Source organism: Lynx rufus, unplaced genomic scaffold, assembly GCF_022079265.1.
Source record: "Lynx rufus isolate CCGP_SWC_20201006 ecotype Redwood Valley unplaced genomic scaffold, mLynRuf1.p SCAF_7, whole genome shotgun sequence".
Lineage (NCBI taxonomy): Eukaryota > Metazoa > Chordata > Mammalia > Carnivora > Felidae > Lynx > Lynx rufus.
This window is the reverse complement of record NW_025814889.1, coordinates 85,654,124-85,674,227: the sequence shown is the minus strand read 5'-3', so window position 1 is coordinate 85,674,227 and position 20,104 is coordinate 85,654,124. Positions and strand designations below refer to the sequence as shown.

The 20,104-nt window shown below is 40.5% G+C and overlaps 1 protein-coding gene and 1 long non-coding RNA gene across 3 annotated transcripts in view; one reads left to right on the top strand and one right to left on the bottom strand.

Moving 5' to 3' along the window:
* The window catches only part of SLC16A7 (solute carrier family 16 member 7), a 189,530-nt gene extending 176,278 nt beyond the window's left edge, over nt 1–13,252 (bottom strand). The window contains exons 1-3 of one of the 2 annotated variants that reach the window (XM_047065071.1): nt 12,361–12,800; nt 11,398–11,449; nt 11,104–11,269 (exon numbers count right to left, since the gene is read on the bottom strand). The gene's annotated coding sequence lies outside the window, so the exon portion shown is untranslated. Of the gene's footprint in view, nt 1–11,103; nt 11,270–11,397; nt 11,450–12,360; nt 12,801–13,178 lie in introns of those variants that run through there. The other variant, XM_047065072.1, reaches the window with a different exon arrangement.
* A 308-nt stretch (nt 13,253–13,560) lies between these two features.
* LOC124501112 (uncharacterized) overlaps nt 13,561–20,104 on the top strand; it is a 213,607-nt gene continuing 207,063 nt past the window's right edge. Inside the window, exon 1 of the long non-coding RNA XR_006959708.1 lies at nt 13,561–13,634. This is a non-coding gene — a long non-coding RNA (uncharacterized LOC124501112). The remainder of the gene's footprint in view (nt 13,635–20,104) is intronic.

Here is a 20,104-nt window from a genome sequence, read left to right as displayed (position 1 = left end):
TGGCAACACCATCCATGGCAATCCAAGAACAGGAATAGTCACCAAAGATATGAATGACTGATAACTTTGCTAGTATTATTACTGGAGCAATTGTGTGGCTACACACACAGTGTGGTGGTTTCACAGAGGCAGCAAATTGAGCATCTGAATGTTCGCCAATCTTGGCACACACACTTTTCTCCATATACTTGTTTTTAACCCTATCAGGTAATTTCTCATTTAAGAGATTACAAAGGAAAAAAAAAAAAAGGTAAAAGTCAGTATCAAGCAAAGGAAAAGAAAGTTTTTTATTAGTGATCACTGGCATATTTAAGACAGAAATTATACCGAAAAATTGATAAATTATGTGATTATGTGTATTTCTATTTTCAGATTTCTAGGAATCTGAGAGACTTCCCAGAAATGTAGGAAGGAGCTGGCTGTACAGACAAAGAATGTCTAGTTTTTAAAACAAACTTGACTGTCTAATGAAATAACGTTAAAGAACCATGGCACTTTGATTAGCTTATATTATTCTGATACTTTTTAGTAACATGGACAGCACATTAGAATTATTTCTTTTTAAATCATTAATGACCTGATTACAAAAGATGGCCCTTTTCAGGAGCCAAAAGAGTCCACATAGAAACTTTTCCCACCCCAACAGACTATATGGGGATATTTTAATTCAGGATTAATAATCCAAATAGATCAATTTGAACCTCTAGTTCTACTTTTGTGCAAGACCCATGCATACAGGAATATCTGCTTTGTATAACCACTCTTTGTTTGAATTATTGTCCTTAGACTCTTGGTTTTGGTAAACTACCAAATTTAATTACTATAGATTATCTAAAAATAGATGGACTATGCTCTTAATCTGTCCATAAAAATGTTCAATTAACAATGGAGCATTTCTTATTTTACCCATCAACTCTCTCCTATAAAATACTGTTCAGTAAGTGTTAATAATACCTGATAATTTTCCCATACCTCCTTGATTCGATATCTTTTTGGAATTAAGAAGGGATATTATAATTACAATGCATAAATTATATTCTCTTGTCATCTATAATGAAAAATCCCACTCACATTGAATGACCATTAGACACAATAAAACTCTGGTAAACAAGACAATGTTCAACTCAACTGCCTCACATTTTGTAGCACGTAGTATCTCAATCATGTATTCTGAAATTGTTTTACTACAAAAAAACACATTTTTAATCTTTATACTGGAATTTCATTATAGCACCATCTTCTAGGTACTACAGCTTAATGTACTTGACCTTTCATGCTATAGTTAGGAGCTAAATTGCATATAATGAAGGTTTTCCTAAATCCCTTTGAAATGGGTTTAAGATGGACTCTTACACTGAATTCAAATGATGATGAGATTCTGGTAGTTTAATGAACCAATTATTACTAAGATTTTGGGATTTTAGATGTGAATAGTTTCTTATTAAGATATAAATGGAGATCAATGCACCTGTTTATTAATAAAGCATAATCAAGCACTCAGAAAAAAAGGAAAACAATATTCAAATCCCAGTTATTTAAACACAGTCCTAATTCAATAGTGTTAACCATGTCTACCTAATTTCTTGGTGCTAACATCAGTCGCAACATACATAGTTCAGAGTTGACATTTTTTAAAAGAAGGATCATGTATGTGTGTTATGGTCTGAACGTTTGGGGCCCCCCTAAACTCATATGTTGATAACCTAATGCCCAAGGTGATGATATTAGGAGATGGGGCCTTTGTCAGGGGCTTAGGTCATGAGGGTGGAGCCCTCATGAATGGCATTAGTGCTCTTGTAAAGGAGACCCCAAAGAGTTCCTGAATCCCTCCCACCATGTGAGGATACAAGGAGAAGTCTACAACCTGGAGGAAGAAGGCCCTCACCCGACCACACTGGCACCCGGATCTGAGACCAGCAGCTTCCAAAACCGTGAGAAATAAATTTCTGTTGTTTATAAGCTACCCAGTCTGCAGCATTTGTTACAACAGCTTGAACAGACTGAGACAATGTGGAAGAGGGGCAAAATACAATTTTGTCAACATTTTTCTTGTCCTTTTAATTTTGTCTTTTATTTTTTGAGAACAACCTAAACGTGTGATTTTGGTATTTAAAAATGCATTTTTTTTAATTAGCATAATTTAAAAGGACAGAACCCTAAATATTTTTCTTTTCTCTTCCCCATACTTTCCTTTTCTAGAAAATGTGTGTTCCAGGAGGGAAGATTCCACTCTGCCTGGGAAGACTACATGGAACAGGATAAATGTGGATTTTGAAAATAGAGCTTTGTTATCTAACATGCCTGAGACATGAGATGCTTCATTTGGATCCTAAATTAGTGAGAATGGGACCCATGTTACAGTGTTGTTGAGGCTTTCAGATAATGACTTTCAGGATTCCGTGAGGTAATCCTGTACCTTCTCTTTGGCACATAACCTGCACCAACTATGCTATTTGTCTTCTCTTTCCCCTTTTCCAATACCAAAAATCTGAGTGAGCAAATCTTTTTGAAAATCCTTAGGACACAAGAGAATACTTTAAAAGTCACATTTTTAAATTTAGATTTTATTACAGACCACAACTCAATATCTGAATGTATAGCTGAGGAGGCGTTAAGTATTATTGCTACAAGACAAAAGCTAGTAAAGTAAGAGGACTAATAAAATGTGAAATAATTTAAATAGCTAATAGACTAAAGACGTTTGAGGGAACATTCATTCTTAAGTGAAAGTTATAGACCCAATATGCATAATAATTTTTATCATAAGCAGTGAAATATCCCAATGAACAATAATTAAGTTTCTAAGCATTCAAAATAAGATTTTAATTTTAATTGGTGATAAGTCTACAGAAGTGTCTCTTCCCCCTTTTATTGAACATTTGAAAACAAATGTAGATAATGGGCCCAGCCAGGTACCTTACTGAGATAGAGTAACAAGTCTGTTATTGATAAAAAAAAAAAATAACAATAAAAATTTGCATGTCTCCTCAATGAAGCAGCTTTTTTTTTTTTAATTAACAGCATTTATTACTTGGCAATTAATGATAAAAAAGGAAATAATTTTAGGTGAGCTTTAGAACTGTTATCTGTGAATCCTGTAGCAGGCCATTAATGTATGTAATTAATGTTCTTCTCCATGGCTCAAGTGGCCAGATTACTCTCCACAGAGATGCTAATGTGGCCCATGAGGGATGAATTTACATTTTCATACACTCCCTGCAGCTTCTTCTGAATCATTCACCTTTTCCTATCTACTTATTATTTTGTCATATCCATTAGTGATATGCAAATATTTCTGCAGTATCTCTTGCTTTCTAAGTTCAGGGGGGAAAAAAACTTGTATTAAGTTGCATTGATTCTTTGCTTTTCCTTTAAAAAAAGCCATTGTTTTAGGAAAATGCATTGAAGCACTTGATTGCTTCAGTGAAGACACCATGCCATAAGTAAGTGGGACTTTTATGAAAGTTAGGAAGGGATACTACAGGAAAATGGAGGGGGAAAAAAGAAGACATTATAAACAACTAAGCATTAACAGGTAAAGAAAAGAGAGAAGGGATTATAGACAGACAGTGACAGAGACAAAAAGAAACAGAGAGGACATAGACAGTTCTGGGTCAATAAAACACCGGTATTTTCAATAAAAATCTGCAGAAAAATTAGTAGTGAAAGACTCAAGTTTTATAAAAACACAGCACAATGCTTTTAACAAAAAAGAATTCAGTCATACAATAGAACAAATCGGCAGATTCACTTTTTTTTTTTTTTAAATGTATTGAAGTCCGTTCCTATCTATGTCCCAGCTCCAAAAGTTTCCTTTTAAATTTTTTTTTTCAACACTTATTTATTTTTGGGACAGAGAGAGAGACAGAGCATGAACGGGGGAGAGGCAGAGAGAGGGAGACACAGAATCGGAAACAGGCTCCAGGCTCTGAGCCATCAGCCCAGAGCCTGACGCGGGGCTCGAACTCCCGGACCGCGAGATCGTGACCTGGCTGAAGTCGGACGCTTAACCGACTGCGCCACCCAGGCGCCCCCAAAAGTTTCCTTTTAAAAAAGTCAATTTCTTGGTCATATTGAACAATGGTGATCTATTTACTAGTATTACAGCCTTAAACCAAGAATCTGTTCTATCTCATCTTTAGTATTCTCTTCCCTAGAATGGGTATAACAACATCCACCTTAGTCCTCAGTGGGCTATTGTAAGTTTTTAGTGAGATAAGGTATGAAATGCTCTTGACACAGTGCTGGCACTTAGTTGTGTTCTCAATATCTAGTTTTTGTTGTTTATTTTTTACTAAACTAGTGATTAGCAAAACTAGTTAACACATGTCCAGCACACATGTACTTTTTGAAGGTCTGGATAACGTGTGAGAAAAAAATTTCTCTGTCCTTCTACAGGAAATAATCAATTTTATCAAGTGAATGAGTATTCTGACTCAGTGATTTTCCACATGGGCTATACTTTAGTATCACAGATTACTGAGTAAAACCAAAATCTTATCCTGAAGTAATTCACCAATTGGTTCAAATGTCCCTTTATGATAGAAGACAGGATTCAGTAGGCAGAGACGATACGATTAGGGCCTGAGGTCCCTGGGTGCAGAAAAACCCCTATTTTGGAACAATGCTGGGAGCTTCTGACTACAGCAAGCCCCCTCAGGCATAAGGTTCCTGTAAGAATGTAACAGACCCCACCTACTCCCCCTCAGGTTTCCCCTCTGGAATTGGACAAAAGACCTAAGTATGGCCACAGCCCACCTCTCATACAATGGAAACGAACCAATCAGGAATGGACAACCCAGCACCTAGAGCTCTCAAGCCAATAAGGAAGGGTAGAACCTGAGAAGGAAGGGTGTGGGGGGAAGGGGAAGGGCTGACCAGAACCTTGCCTATGGTCCCTGGGCATTCACTTTCAAATGTCCCCTCTCTGTAAAGACAGCTTTCCTACTACTCTTCCTTTCTAATCTTACATTCCAATAAACTTTTGCCTACTGCTCATTTTGTGTCCACCTCTTCATTCTTTGAAGTGGCCAGACAACAAATCCCGGGTATTGTGGTAAAAAATCCTGCAACACCTTCAAGTTTAGGAACCACTGTTCTACTTACAAAAGGTACACTCACAGACAAATGGTTATAATATTACATGAACTATATACAGTATTATGATCCTTATTAAGCAGATTTTTATATTTATCCATGTGTTTGGTTTTGCTTTTGAGTTCTGTGGCACTTACATTGACCAGCTCCTCATTTCACTGAAAGACTATCCTCTCAGCTCCAAAACATGTCCACTTCTTTCATTTAAGCCTTTTTTGATTCCTCCATCACACAGTAAAGTCCCCCTCTTCAGAAATCCTAGAGCAGGGATCAACAAATATTTTTTTCTCTGAAGTGCCAGATAGTAAATATTTTAGGTTTCACAGGCTTAGTCACAACTACTCAACTCTATCCAGCAGCAGGAAATTAATCGGCCACTGAAAATGTAGAAACAAATGAGTGTAGCTGTATTCCAGGAAAACTTCACTTACCAAAAACAGCAGTAGGTTAGATATGGTCCCAGGGTTATAGTTTGTCAACTTCTGCTGCAGACTATCACTGCTCTCTACCGTTTGACAATTCTACTCTGGATTATACCCATAACCAGTACGCACATCAAGAAGGTCTCTGAAATTATAATCTCCTCAGGGTGTCAGGAATGATGTCTTACACATATATTCAGCTATCTCTGGAGAGTACTTCAAATAGCAATGCTAATTATTTACTGATTTGAAATGATTTAAGATATGGGAGCAAGATTTAGTTGCCATTAGCATCTCACCTGCATTGAAACATTTACTAACGCATTGATTCTTGCAGTTCCCTAATGGGCAGCCTCATCTTGCTGAGTCTTTATTCATTTCATCTATAAATGAATACAATCTATCTTACATGGTAATAATGAGAATTAGAAATACCGTATATAAAAAATCAGACACATAGGCGGCACTTAAACAGTCTTACTAAAATAAAAAACAGAGACCAGCCTTGAGAATTCCTGGGTGGACAAAATCAGTTTGACTCATATAAACAAAGCTTAATTTAGCTTACTTAGCAAGACTAACTTGACCTGGGTCATTGCTTGCTTATACCTCTGAAATATCACAGGCACAACTTATGCTGGTTCCCAAGGTGGATTTGAGGTAACCACTGACACTATCTAGACTTTCTAAACCTGAATGGCTCCAAAAGCATAGCAGCCTTAACCAGGTTACAAAAACAACAGGTAGAAAGACTGAGCATGTGAGGGGTGGCTGGGTGGCTCAGTTGGTTGAGCATCCAACTTCAGCTCAGGTCATGATCTCATGGTCCATGAGTTCAAGCCCCACATCGGACTCTCTGCTGTCGGCGTGGAGCCTGCTTTGGATCCTCTGTCTCCCTCTCTCTGCCTCTCTCTCTCTCTCTCAAAATAAATAAACATTTGAAAAAAAAGAAAAACTGAATATGTGAAATTGATAGAGAAAATATAAGACATAAGTTGTCACCACCTATGTACAGGGTGTCAATCAACCCAAAAGGGTTTTATTTTGTGTAGACTCAGAAAGCTGAGTAAGGACTCTAGGTAGAAGCAAAAACAACTCTGTTATAATTGGAAATGCCTTAAAAAGAATAGACTCCCTCAGTATGTATACTTAAAATAAACAATAGATGGTGGTTTATGAAAGATGCTGAAGAAACAGTACATAAAAATGGAAACAGATGTCCTCTAAATTTCTTGCACCAAAGTGCTAAAAGATATGTAAATATGGATAATTATACCTGGCATACAGAAAGCTGCACTATATAGAGAAACTAAAGACTTCTACAAATGCAACTATAATAAAATGTTTAAAACAAGACATATTACAAATGCAATGTTACTAAAATTGTGTAAAAGTTTCTTCTACTTATCTACAGGCTTCAGAAGAAATTTGAACATAAACTTAGTTATGAAGGTGAGGTTAAAGCTAGAAACGAAATAGCAGGAAGTTAGAGCATTTTAAAAAGAAAGGGTAACATGGCCAAAGGAAGTGGCCAGAAATAAAATGAGGCAGAGGGGACAGTTCAATTGGACTCAAGTATGATAGTGGTGGAAGATAAGCCCAGAAAAATTTTTGGAATTACAGGGGCTGAAATGCTAGTCCTTGGACCCAGAAAATGGAAGTCACCATCGTGTTAGGAATGTATCAGTAAGAGAGGTGTATTTCAATAAGACTATCTGGTGGAACATACAGAATTAAGTGGTAGAGTGAGAAGCCAGAGGTGAGAGGAGCCGCTAAGAGACTGGCATGATTCTAGGTAGCATGTAAAAAGTGCCCAAACTCTGTGGCAACATCAGAAATGAGAATTTTCTGAGAAATGAAGTATTTTGGTTGTACAATTGTCAGTTGTTAGCAACTGACTCGGAGATGCATTTCTAGGAGGAGAGAGGTCTCAAATCTTCTAGACTAGAATGCTAATACCAACCAAAGCAATGGGAACAAAGGAAAGAAGGAAGACAGAGAGCTCAGAGGGTGTTGTTGAAGATGTTAGCAGTGCAAGTGAAGGGGAGCTGTCCAGCAGGCACTTGGAAAGGTAGGCTTGAAGCTTTTGTGAGGGTCAAAGCTGAAGATAATGTTGTGGGAGTTATTCCTACTGAGAAGGCAGAAGCCAAGAGAGGATGAGCTTTGTCAAATGACAGAATATACACAAAAGGAAAACTCGGCACAGAAATTGAGGAACACATACTTTAATGAGCAGGAGGTGAAAAGAGAGCCCAAGAAGGAGCTGCAAACAAGCAGTCAGAGAAGTAAGAAAACAAGGAGCACCTGGAAGCCAAAACAGGAGTTTCAGAAGCAGCAGATGCCAACACTGCCCAAGGCTGATGACAGGTTAAAGCAAACAAAAGTCTGGAGCCTAGGATAACATGACTATTAAATAATTATGCTTAATACATCTTACAAGAAAGAACTTAGTCCTTCAAATCCAAGTATTTTCACGTGAGCTAGCCTTTGAAGCAAAGACAAAAGTTGCTTTTGGAAATACTCTAATCTCAAGGATCATTTCTTCAAACATTCTCAATTTGATCGTATTGGCCAACAGTTTTCAACCACATCTAGTACGATTCTTCTAAGAGGCGTATTTAAATATCAGGGGAATTCTTGGTGATTACCATGACTGAGGGTAAGCTAACAGCGCCATAGACACTAAATGTTCTGCAATGAAAGAGGCATTCCCACACAAAGAAGAGGTCCCCGCCAAAATGCCAACAGTACCACCTGTTGAGAAACACTGTCACATGACACTGTTTATCACTGAATACACCTTTTGCATAGTTGAAAACAACTGATAGAATTTTGGATTCTGAAATTTTGGAGACTCAGATTTAAAATAAGGGAAACTCATTAATATAGTTCCTTCCTTAGAAACTCTTCAAGTAAATTCACGCCTCTTAGTTTTGCTGTTGATTCATATCTAATCTACTTCCTAAAGAAAGTGGTCTTCAAGTAAATTATCTAGCAGGACAGCTTCTTCTTATAAATTATAATTCACCTACATATAAGCTCTCATCAGTGTCTGTTTAGGGCTATAGGCGATTACCACGCACACATTTTATTGTATTACTAGGTGGGGAAACTGCAGGTGTTTGACATAAAACACTTCCTAAAAATACCAACATTTTATCCAGATCTTTGTTTTCTAAACAAATATTTCTCTTGCGTGCACCATTCATACTAAATATTTCTAACTGAAAAATTGCTGTTTTAATGCCAAATATTACCAAAAATTCATTACCTGTTTAGATCATCGAACCATTCAATATACCCACTTTTGTATGGCTATCCTAATTGCACACAACTTTTAACAAAAAATATCTTTATACCAGCGTCTCATTGCTGTCACTCAAATGCCCTATAAGATTTTCATGAACTCATTTGGGATTTCAATGAATATTAATAAGAACATCTGCAAGAGGTTTTGATATTAGGACAGAAAAAATGTTTTCAAAAATATTGGCATCACTTGTTAATACTGATATTTATGAATATGTTGAACACGTCTCTGGTGCACCCAAGCACCAATTACTCCAGTGCTGGGTGGACTAGTTATATTATAGTCAAGTTCAATTTGTTTAACTTGTGCTTAATTTTTTCCCAGTGTTCTTGATGATTACAGTTTATGCATAAATGCACATACCCCCTTCTTGTTTACTAACTGCCATGTATGTGGGGTAAATGTTATTTTTTTTCTCTACACAATTGTCCACATTAGGCTATTCTCTCATATCATGACTGTAAACTCCTGAATCTCCCAAGTAGGCAGACCAGGCCCCTGGCTTCACCATTTGGGGGAACACCTGAGAAAATGAAGCTTTTTCTTTAACTTTTTTTTTTAAGTTCTGATTCTCACTGAGACTTGGTGTACAGTTGTTTCCCAACACATTTCCTAATCGCTTTGATCCAGTTTTGAGAAAGCCTGTGACAAACCTGGATGACCTCTCAGACAATGAGAGCCCATATAACGGTTTATGATGCAATCCAACACTGTTAGGCCATCTAATGGGAAAACAGGCATTTCCAAGCATTTCTAAATTATCTGTTAAGAAGAATGAGCCAGTGATCCTTCTAACAACCTAACAGCCTTAATGCCACACATTTAAATCTTAACACTAGCAGGGTGCCTAGGTGGCTCAGTCGGTTAAGCATCTGACTTCAGCTCAAGTCATGATCCCCCAGTTTGTGGGTTCAAGCCCCGTGTGTCGGGCTCTGTGCTGACAGTTCAGAGCCTGGAGCCTGCTTCAGATCCTGTGTCTCCCTCTCTCCTTCCCCCTTCCCCACTCACTCTGTCTCTCTCTCTCAAAAATAAATAAACATTAAAAAAAAATCTTAACACTAGCTACCATTATGCATGTGCTCAGCACAGTGCTAAGTATTTCACAGGTATTATCTCATTTAATTTTTACAACCAATATATGGAATTGAATATTATCCTCTTTTTATACATGAAGAAACAGATTTTGAGAAATTTTCACACATGAAGAAACGGAGATTTAGAGGTTTAGCAACTTGCCCTAGCTAGTAAATGGCAGAGCCAAGATCAAAACCCAGACAGACCAGACTACAGACGCCCACTCTTACCCTCATCCCTCTTTTGCCAGAGATCTAGGCCTCTGGCTGTGCAAATTGAGCAAGTTAACTCTTTGTACCTAAACTCCTCTTCTGCAAACATGGATATTAATAGACCTACAGAAAGTAGTGTTCTAACACAGTGCCTAGAACATTGTAAGCATTACAGAGATGTTGTTACAGTTACTATACTCTTGGGTTCTTCAGAGCAGGTGAATGGTAGTCTATCAAAGCATATAATAAACTGCAATTTAGTCTCTTCTTTAAAAAAATGGAAATCAATTCATTGGCAAAGATAATTTCCAGGGAAAGAGTGTCTTCCCCTCACAGCAAGAAGAAAATCACCATTTCCTGTTTTTACAGGGTGACTCTCAACAGGCAAAAGAATAGGGCTGAATACACCAGTTTCTGAGGCGAGGTGCCTTTCTCCAATTGCCTTTTAGCAGTTCTTATAAACATTTCTTTCAAGTTATTTAGGATATATGTCTCTTCCACTGAGAAAGAAATTGATTGAAAGCTAATAGGATATTGTGATAAGCACCTGTGTTATATGGAAATGCTGAATCACTATATTGTACACCTGAAACTAATATTACACTGTATATTAACTAATTGGAATTTAAATAAAAACTTAAAAATTAAAAACACATATTAAAAAAAGAAAGAAACAAAGAAAGCTAAAAGTATTGGAGGAAGATTAGCCTGGATAACCAGACATGAATCTTTTGAGGGCAGAATTTCACCCTCACCCATCTTGGTAACCACAGTGCAGTGTCTAGAATGATTTCAGGGGTTCAAAATTAGCTAGTCTATATTTTAGGTGTTTTCCACACACTTTATTCCTCACAACAGCACATCAGGGTAGGCACCACCAACCATATTTTAAGGATAAGAAAAAACTGAGGAGATTGTTAAATAATTACTCAACCTTACGAAAGTGCAAAACTGACCTTGAAGTACATCTAACTCTGAAGTTAATTACCTTTTCCCATGTGAATGTCTCGAAAAAAATGTTCAGTGAATAAATATAAGAAGTAAAAGTAAATGCAGGGAATTTCCTTTCATTCCAGATTCATGACCAAGGAATATGACTCTGGATAAGGAAAATTTCTGTAGGTCACATTGCCCTTCTTCTCTTTGGGAGGGTTCTAGGCAGAAAATACAAGCCGGATATTATATAGGAGTAAATGCATAACCAGAAATAAACTGAGCATTTATAGGATGATTCAAGAACATGTACTTTGGGAAACAGGTGTTAAAATTTCAGCCCACTTACCATTATTAAAACACACCCTGGGGGGCAGCGGGAAGCAGTATGTAATTGCAATCTGCTGATGTGAATTTTGAAAAACAAAAAACAAAAAAAAACGGTTTCTGACTTTATGAGTTGTTACACAACACACTGAGTTGCTTATTAAAGTAATAATCTTTCCCTTTCACTGAATCATTCAGTTTCCCACTCGCTCAGATTGCTTTAAATGCAATGTGTTCAGAAGCAGAAAGCGAAGCTAAGATTGCTTCACCAGGGCTAAATAAGGGTCACCTTGTTCAACCTTCGTCTACTCTCTGCAGCCACCACCCAGCTTTGATTTCTCAGCCACACTCCCCCAAACTGCACATTTAGTATTTGTGGTTCCAATGACAGCACCTTCAAGCTAACGTATCTTTTGAAAGTTTGCTCTTGAGCTCTCGGTTTGTGTTTAACCATAATGTACAGGGTGCCAGGAAAGGGCTTCTAGCGCCCACCGTTTACTCCTGCCCAGTCTTTTTCACATCACCCTCACGACTGCTATTTCATTTCTCCACTATGAATCTTCTTGGACCAGGAAAGGCAGGAGGACATGAAATACTAGCTTTCCTACTAACACCAGCCAGCCCTCACTCAACCCATCCCACTGAGTACTACTTCTCCAGGAAGGGATGGTAGAGTCACTTGTAGAGAAACCGCTCATTTCCTGTGTGTGTGTGTGTGTGTGTGTGTGTGTGCGCGCGCGCGCACACACACACACACACATAATTTTAATATCCCTGGAGTAGACCACAAACTCCCCTCGCCAGCCCTACCGGGAAAGTGGCCCTGGTCACGACCGCCTTTGCCAAGGCAGTCTGCAATCCCTCTCGCGGAAGTAAAGGAGAAAAGGAGCCGCAGAGGGCAGCTGCCGAGCAACGTAACATCTGCTCAGAGGAGGCACTTCGCACGCGAGCCGCGTCTCCAGCCTCCCGCACTACCTGCACAGACCTGGCGCCCCCAGAGCGGCGCAGCGGCGCAGGAAACCAGCGTGATACCGGGCGGCGCAGGCCCTCCTCGGCCCGGGTCCCGTCATGCTCCCTTCTGCCCGAGCGCAGGCCTCTCCCGCACACATCTTCCCATACGCCTCCGCCCCACTATGCAACCTGGGGACCAAAAAAGAAAACGACACCTCCCTCCCTGGTATTCCGTCCCCTCCCAGGCTCTCGGACTCCCGATCGTCTGCTACAAGAAAAGACGCCCCCTACCCACACTTTTCACCACCACTCGTCCCCAGGTGTTGCGGCAACGAGGCCACCCCAGGGTGCTCGCGGGCCTGGGGCGAGATGCTGGTGACAAGCAGGCAGGGGACGCGCCTGGTGGGAACCGGCCTTGGGAGACTCGTGGGCCGAGCAGAGGGGGAGAAGCACAGCGTCGGCAGAGTCTCCGCGCAACGGCTCGGGACACAGGCACCTCCTGGCCATAAGCCGGCGGGCGCGCGGGCGCTCCCCGCCCGGGACCCCCCGGGCCCACCTCCCCGACGCGAGCGCGCGCGCGCGCACGACCCCGCGCCGGCTGCGCCCCGGCAGCAGCCGCGCTGCTGTCTGCGCGTCTGACTGACGCGAGCTCTCCTCCCGCGGCCGCTTCGGGGGTTTTTGTCTATATAAGGGCTCGCTAGCCAGCTCTGCGTCGGCGCGTTTGTCAGGGGCTGGCCATTATTTTTACACACGCGTGCGGCTCCGCTGGCAGCTGGCGTGGCAGAGGCACGCTCGCCCGCCTCTGGGCCAGCGCCGCCGCCGCCTCCTCCCTTCCTCCCGGGGTGTACTTACTTTACCCGGTCTCTGGCACGGGGTGGGCGCCGCAGCTCTCCGATCCCCAGCCCGCCCCCACCCCCCCGCCGCAGCCGGTTCGCCTCGCCGTCACCGGGTGAATGGAATTATTTATTTATTTACGGCCCTAGACTTGTCCTCGCCCGCCGCAGCCGGGGGCGGGGGAGGAGGGGGGCGGAGGGGAGGCGCGGCCGCCGGGCGCCCTCGTGGGTGCCCTGGAGCGCGCGCCCGGCGTGGGTGGGGGGAGGGGAGAGGTGGAGAAGGAGGGCGGGGGCTAGCGCGCCGGGCTTTCGGCTAGCGGGCCGCCCGCGGGCGGGGGCGAACCCCGCCCAGTGACTCCGGGCCGACTGAGCATGCTCCGAGCGACCGTCGCCGCTGTAGACACTTTCTCTGGGGCTCGGAGCGCGCCGCTTCGGATTTTAGTTTAGGCCCGGAGGGAAAAAAGTCAGAAATCAGGTGGGGAGAACTGTTGTTCCGGATCGGTCGTGACACGCTTTACCCGAAGTACTTTGGCGGCGAACCTAGCAGCCAGGTGTGCCCGTTGCCCCGTTTCGATAACCCCCGGGGAGTTGTGAAATCGGTGTGAGAGGAAAGCGTGTGCGCCAGAGAGGAGCCGGCACGGTGCGGGGAGGTTGGAAGCTTCTCGTTGCGAGTGTGGCGCGAAAGGATAGGGCCGTTTTGCCATCGAGGTCTTTTTTTGCCGCGAAGGGAGGAATGGCGGTGTCGGGAGTTGAGGCTCACCAACCGGCACACTCTAAAGGAAAAATAAAATGTACACCGTGGGACGAGGAGTGCCGAAAGTAGTACGAGGAGAACTTGGAAATAGGAAAGCCCCTTACAAACAGTCCCTTCCATTTTTTTGTATCTCAAATGTTTTAAGTCTTCAAAGTAGGGCTTCGTATTTGTCAACGAGTAGCGCTGGGGATAGTGCTACTCCCGCAGCCATTGGTGGGTGTCTCCTGCTTTTATGTATTTTTTTTCCCTCCACTGTCTAGAACAGGTTTCTTGGGGAAGCTGAAAAGAGGAAATGAACATGTAAGTCACACCAAAGATCGGGTTCCTTAAGTGCCTTTACTGTTGAAGTGCTGCTTGGGAGAAAAGGAACAGAAGACTAAATGTGGGCTTGAATGTGAGAATTCATATTGCAGTTTTTCTGCCCATGTAACAGACCCTTCCCCCACGGACACACGTGTCTGCTCCTGCAAAGTGAAACATACAAAGTGATGTGAATCCTAAATATTAATATAACTCCCTAGAAGCTTTTCTTGTTTATTCTAGAACTGAAATAATTTGTAAGAAGCCAGGATAACTTAGTTGAAGTAACTGGAGCGTTGAAGCCCACGGGACAGGGAATCCTAATGGTAATAATAGTAACAGCTATAATAATAATAATAACAACAACACTGATTTATTAAGTCCTTATCATTGTCAGGCACTGTCCTAAGCAGTTTTATGGGTTTTCTCAATTAATTAAATAAGCCTATTGGATGAATACTAAGGTTTTTCACAGTTTACAAATTTGGAAATAGGTGTAGGGGAGGAAAACTCTTCCCTTCTTCCTTTTTATGTTGTTGGGCTGGCCTAATAAGTACATTGACACAAGACAGATTAACAGGAGAAAAACAAATTTAATTTCATATGTCTAGGAGCCCATAAAATAGGAGATTCCAGAAAGTGACCAAAGTAGACAAGGTTTATTTATACTTCCTTTCTGGCCCTGAATTCCCTATCTCTGGTGATAAGGATGGCTCTCTTCCTCCTGGTACTGGGAGGGTAACTTCACCTGAAAGATTTACTTCCTGTTTCAAGGGGGACAGAGCAGAGTCAGAGTGTCCTTGAACTGACTGTTTCTCAAGCAAATAATATGCCAAAGTGGCTTGTTTGGGGGTGGCGTATTCTGCTCCCCTTCAAAGTTAAGTCATTTAGCTAAATTCACATTGCCTTGTTTCTGCCACGGCTAGTTTGTAGTCTTGTGCAAAACTTGAATCTTGGTATCTGCAGCTACAAAATAGAAATAATGTCAACTTCGTATTACTGTCATAAGATTTAGGTGAGATGATATATGTGATATAGCTGGTAGATAATATGAGATGAATTAATGGTGCCTTATTATTAGTAACTTTAAAAAGTTGGGATGACATGGGGCGCCTGGGTGGCGCAGTCGGTTAAGCGTCTGATTTCAGCCAGGTCACGATCTCGCGGTCCGTGAGTTCGAGCCCCGCGTCGGGCTCTGGGCTGATGGCTCAGAGCCTGGAGCCTGTTTCCGATTCTGTGTCTCCCTCTCTCTCTGCCCCTCCTCCGTTCATGCTCTGTCTCTCTCTGTCCCAAAAATAAATAAACGTTGAAAAAAAATTGTTAAAAAAAGTTGGGATGACAGTTTTACCGAGGAAGGGGTGTCAGAAACTACAAGACGAAGGCAGAAAATTCTAGAAAGAACTTTAGTTTTTCTTTAAAAGTGGGGCAACTGGGTGGCTCAGTCGGTTGAACATTCAACTTCAGCTCAGGTCATGAACTCACTGCTCTTGTGTTCAAGGCCGGCATCGGGCTCTGCGCTGGCAACTCAGAGCCTGAAGCCTGCTTTGGATTCTGTCTCCCTCTCTCTCTGCCCCTCCCCTGTGCTCGCTGGCTCTCTTTCTCTCTCTCAAAAATAAACATTAAAAATAAAATAAAAACAAAAATGTGTAAAATGACATTTATAATAAGGTACATTCTATAGTGATGGGATGTTTAACAGTGACTGTAAGCACTTCATTTTTATTACAAAAAATAATGGCACGTTTTGAAAAGAAGCAACACTGAGACATACCTCTCTAGGTCATGTTCTTGAGTGTTTGCTATTGACATTTGTCCTGCTCATTCATCACTCATTTCCTTTCAAAGAAGAGGAAGAAGAAGAAGAAAGACCATATAGTTCCTGAATTTTGACCCTATTCTCCATTTTCCTTATTTTTTATTTTTTGTCTCATTTTGTTGTTTGTTTTTATCGCGCCGTGTTCTTGGTCTATTTAACTCATTTTCAAACTCCTAAACGTCACTACCCATAGCATTAATCATAACTGTAACAAGAATTTTTTTTTAAGTCTTGTTTTTCCAACATTAAAAACTCAATCCAATTTACATACTGCCCCAGTGTTAGTATTTGGGGATTCATCCTTAAGTTGCATTGTTGCTCTGGCCAGGCATGCTATGTAAATATCTGGTTGGATTAGAAAGGAATCTGACAAGTCACCTGGATGGCTCAGTCAGTTAAGCATCTGACTCTTAATTTCGGCTCAGATTCATGGGAATCTCTCAAGAATCTCTCAGTTCGTGGGATGGAGCCCTGCATTGGTCTCTGTGCTGACAGTGCAGAGCCTGCTTGTGATTCCCTCTCTCTCTTTCTCTCTCTCTCTCTCTCTCTCTCTCTAAATAAATAAACTTAAAAAAAAAGTAATCTCAAAGGAGAATTAGGTAGGAATAAATCCAGTCAATTTATCCTGTGACTTATAGTCTTAATATTATTCAGAAGTTGAGAAAAGAATACAATGTAGGGAAAAGGCAAACCATATGACCAGAACTTGAAATGTTTTTGGTAAAAATTTTTGCCTTAATTTGCATTCATAAGGGGAAATAACAGTGCAAGAAACAAATAGCAATATACTCAATATTCTAGCAACCCATTTTCCACAAATAAGTAAGCTAGTGAATATACAAATAACATATAAACTAATAAAGCTAAACATATTTCACTGTCTACCCCCAGCCTCATATTCCAGGTTGTCTACCCTCAGCTGTATACTCTCAGGTTCTTCATTCCTCAGACATGCCATATCTTCGCACATTTTGCTAACTTGTTGCATTCCCCATGTTCTCTTTTCCATCTCAAACTGGTCTGAGTCTTTTTTTTTCCCCTTTGGGTCCAGCAAATATGTCATCATCTCTCTAGCATTTCAGGGATTCCTCCAATAAGAATTAATTCCATCTTCCTCTTTGTTCGTTTTCATAGAACGTGGTATATGCGTCTATTTGGGGCATTTTCTTTCTGCTTCACAGTACGGCTGTATTATAATTTCTTTTCTGTCTCCCCAATCTGTTAGAGACGGTTTATTCATCTCTGCAGTCTTCCAGCGTCCGGCACAAATTCTTGCAGCTAGAAGGTAATCAATAATGTTTGACAATTGGAGGAAAGAAATGATAGTGTGACTTTAGGCAACGGATATATTCTAGAGGCTGTTGGTGTTCACAATATCCATGATCTGCATGACACTACTTTTCCCAGTTTCTCTTACAGTTATATTGGGGCCATGTGACTAGTTCTAACTAATAGAGTATGGATGAAAATGGCATATATCATTTCTGGGCAAAGGGAGTTAAGAGCCAGTGTGCCTCCTCCATTCTTGTCTTTCCCTGCTCTAACAGTCTCATGTTTTAGATACAGTAGCTGTAAACTAGAGTCACTAAAAGATAAAGACTTGCACTGGTCTTTGGGTGAGAAAGTTACCATTATTGTGTTAAGCCACTAATATTTCAGGCTTTATTTGTTACAAGAACATAGCCTAGCCTATTATGACCAATACACAATGTTACTTAGTAAGACTATAAGTCATAATGAAATAAAGACCCAATGAAACATTGAGCTTAAGAGAATGCCATAACGTGTTCTTAAGACTAACTATAGATATTTCACAACTCACAATAGATTTTTAACAGCTTTTTCATGGCAAGACTCTGTGAATCCAGAGTAGGTGTGTGTGTGTGTGTGTGTGTGTGTGTGTGTGTGTGTGTGTGTAAACTACACACAATAGATGGGTTTTAACTAAGGACAAAAGGCCAAATGTCCAAATAATCCCCTTAGCCTGAGTGAAAAGAAACGTGTACCTGCCAGCCAGTAACTAAGATTGCAGCTGGCTAGCAGCTGTGACTATGATTGCTCTGACCTGGTTTCACAGAATGTACAAAATGTGAAAGACATCTTTCCACTGCTTATAGATTCTTATCTTGAGTACATCCATGTAGGCTACTTTGGAAATACCTTCTATGGAAGCTTCCCATAGAATTGTGGAGAATGCAGACCTAGTCTCATTGTGCAAAGAATAAAAAAAGGGAAAACAACTGTGTTGGACATTGCTGTATGGCATGACTTTCCATAACTATACAATTGCCCAGAGAGGTCTTTTGTCAAAATAGATGACCTTTGGAGTTCTAAAAATCTCTTGATGGATTCTGCATTGAAACTCCTATCCATTGGCATTTTTCTAATTCTACATTTTATTTAATGCTATCCATGAAGTAAGCTTAATAGATTCTAATTATAAGTGTCATACATGCCTTCATCTGAATATTTCAATTATTCTGAAAGCATATAAAATTAGAAACTTGGATTAAAAGTTTTCACTATAAACTGTAAACCATTCTGGCAGGGATCTTGTAAATAGTGGCTTATAATTATTTAATACTTACTCAACTTACTTAAATGAATCAGTGATGACTGAAGATGGTACCTAGGAACCTAAGTTTCAGTGCCTTCTCCTGTGCATGTAGTCTTACTTAGGTGGGTCACTTAATCTTAACTTTCTAAAACTCTGTGGTACTTTCAAGCACTTCAAGGGTGCAAAGATCCACAAAGATCATGCATAATTTTAACAAATGAAGGAAATATTTATGTAGAGGTTGTTTTTTTTTTTATAATTAACTAAAAATAGATATTTACTGGGGCGCCTGGGTGGCTCAGTTGATTAAGCGTCTGACTTCCGGTCGGGTCATGATCTCGCAGTTTGTGAGTTAGAGCCCCGCGTCGGGCTCTGTGCTGACAGCTCAGGGCCTGGAGCCCACTTCATATTCTGTGTCTCCCTCTCTCTCTGCCCCTTCCACACTCATGCTCTGTCTCTCAAAAATGAATAAACGTTAAAAAAAATTAAAAATAGATACTTAACTTATATGGATGCACTTCATAAAATGCAACCATAAAGTTACCTGTTTAACTTGTAACATTGAGTAACTTGCCAGATGCCGGGTATGTCCTTGAAGGTTGAGTCACTATTTGTATTTACATAATGCCTCACAGGTCACTAGAGAATTTCATGCTAAAATACTCTCAGCTACCTGCTTTTCAGTAAACTGAAATTTCAACTGCCTTTACTTTGTTTCTTTGGCTAAAGTTCAGGCCACACTTACATTTTTTCACTCAGGAACTCTTCTTCTGCTTCCTCTCTGCCAGGAATTGACCCAAGCTACATATTTGTTTTGTGCTCTTTTGCTATGTGATAGTAATTGATTTGTTAATGTTGGCTAATTTTTCTGGGATCTTGTTGATAAGGATGTTGTACTATCACTTGTTACAGGTTTTTCCCAAGAAATGATCTCTGTGAGGTCTGTTATGTGAAATATGGTATCAGTTTCAAATCAACAGAATGTGATTATGCCTTTTTAGCCCTAGGATTTGGGCTGGAGCCTAGCAGTGTAAGTGGTTACCTGAGATTTATCGATTTTGTTGTTGTTGTTGTTGTTGTTGTTGTTGTTTTTCATTGAGAAACTTCCACTTCTCAATACAAGGCCAGTGTCATGGAATCCAGTAATGACTTTGAAATATTTATCTTCAATGAACTTCATTCATTCAGGATATTTATTAGACAACCTGCCAGGCACTGTGATCAAGTTTTTCGATGTATGTAGTGCTTGTCTCAAGCAGCCTATACACTGTTTATTTAATTTTCAGACTGATTATGATCCTAATGCTGTGATTACATCCACTGCATAATTATGTTTCTTCATACATACACACCAGATTATAAATATTTGGATATTAGGTTTCTTAAATGATATTCTTTGTAGGTTTTTTTAAATCCAAACAGGAATAGACCATCCTAGTCATTGAGTTGAAGAGTTACCCACACACTCAGAAATAGGTTTCAAAAAAGACACATACAGTTCTTCCTCAGACTTTATGA